This window comes from Triturus cristatus, unplaced genomic scaffold (assembly GCF_964204655.1).
Source record: "Triturus cristatus unplaced genomic scaffold, aTriCri1.1 SCAFFOLD_335, whole genome shotgun sequence".
Taxonomy (NCBI): domain Eukaryota; kingdom Metazoa; phylum Chordata; class Amphibia; order Caudata; family Salamandridae; genus Triturus; species Triturus cristatus.
Window position 1 is genome coordinate 1 of NW_028187910.1, and position 2,159 is coordinate 2,159.

Below are 2,159 nucleotides of genomic sequence, written 5' to 3' on the forward strand. Positions count from 1 at the left end.
CACTCTCCTTGAACTCCTCTAGTAACCCATTCAGCATTATGTACTAATCCATTCACTGCGCCAAAACTCAAACACTTATAAATTCACGCAGGCACTCTTCTTGCAGTACTCTAATCATTCAGTCAGTACCCAAGTACTCATGCAGTGAGCCACGCCTTAGCACATGGACTGCTTCAAACCCCTATCCACTATGCATGCAGTCCTCTAACCACCTACACACTTGTCTTTCACAACTTCAATTCCCCAGTCAGTATTCATACACTTCCAGCAAACACCCTGTCAGTCCTTTTGCAGTCCTCTAGTGACCCATTCAGCATCATGTACTAATCCATTCACTGCACCAAAACCCAAACACTTATAAATTCACCCAGGCACTCTCCTTGCAGTACTCTAATCATTCAGTCAGTACCCAAGTATTCATGCAGTGAGCCACGCCTTAGCACATGGACTGCTTCAAACCCCTATCCTATGCATGCAGTCCTCTAACCACCTACACACTTGTCTTTCACAACTTCAATTCCCCAGTCAGTATTCATACACTTCCAGCAAACACCCTGTCAGTCCTTTTGCAGTCCTCTAGTGACCCATTCAGCATCATGTACTAATCCATTCACTGCGCCAAAACCCAAACACTTATAAATTCACCCAGGCACTCTCCTTGCAGTACTCTAATCATTCAGTCAGTACCCAAGTATTCATGCAGTGAGCCACGCCTTAGCACATGGACTGCTTCAAACCCCTATCCTATGCATGCAGTCCTCTAACCACCTACACATTTGTCTTTCACACCTTCAATTCCCTAGTCAGTATCCATACACTTCCAGCAAACACCCTGTCACTCCCCTTGCACTCCTCTAGTGACACATTCAGCATCATGTACTAATCCATTCGCTGCGCCAAAACTCAAACACTTATAAATTCACGCAGGCACTCTCTTTCCAGTTCTCAAATCATTCAGTCAGTACCCAAGTACTCATGCACTGAGCTAGGCCTTAGCCCATGGACTGCTTCAAACGCATATCCACTATGCATGCAGTCCTTTAACCACCTACACACTTGTCTTTCACACCTTCAATTCCCCAGTCACTATCCATAAACTTCCAGCAAACACCCTGTCACTCCCCTTGCACTCCTCTAGTGACCCATTCAGCATCATGTACTAATCCATTCACTGCGCCAAATCCCAACCACTTATAATTTCACCCAGGCACTCTCCTTGCAGTAATGTAATCATTCAGTCAGTATCCAAGAACTGATGCAGTGAGACACGCCTTCGCACATGGCCTGCTTCAAACGCCTATCCACTATGCATGCAGTCCTCGAACCACCTACACACTTGCCTTTCACACCTTCAATTCCCTTGTCAGTATCCATACACTTCCAGCAAACACCCTGTCACTCCCCTTGCACTCCTCTAATGATCCATTCAACACCATTTACTAATCCATTTACTGCGCGAAAACCCAATCACTTATAAATTCACCCAGGCACTCTCCTTGCAGTACTCTAAGTATTCAGTCAGTACCCAAGTACTCATGCAGTGAGCCAGGACTTAGCACATGGACTGCTTCAAACCCCTATCCACTATGCATGCAGTCCTCTAACCACCTACACACTTGTATTTCACAACTTCAATTCCCAAGTCAGTATTCATACACTTCCAGCAAACACCCTGTCACTCCCCTTGCACTCCTCTATTGACCCATTCAGCATCATGTACTAATCCATTCACTGCGCCAAAACCCAAACACTTATAAATTCACCCAGGCACTCTCCTTGCAGTACTCTAATGATTCAGTCAGTTCCCAAGTATTCATGCAGTGAGCCAGGCCTTAGCGCATGGACTGCTTCAAACCCCTATCCTATGCATGCAGTCCTCTAACCACCTACACATTTGTCTTTCACACCTTCAATTCCCCAGTCATTATCCATACACTTCCAGCAAACACCCTGTCACTCCCCGTGCACTCCTTTAGTGACCCATTCAGCACCATGTACTAATCCATTCACTGCGCCAATACCCAACCGCTTATAAATTTACCCAGGCACTCTCCTTGCAGTACTCTAATCATTCAGTCAGTACCCAAGTACTCATGCAGTGAGCCAGACCTTAGCACATGGACTGCTTCAAACGCCGATCCACTATGCATGCAGTCCTC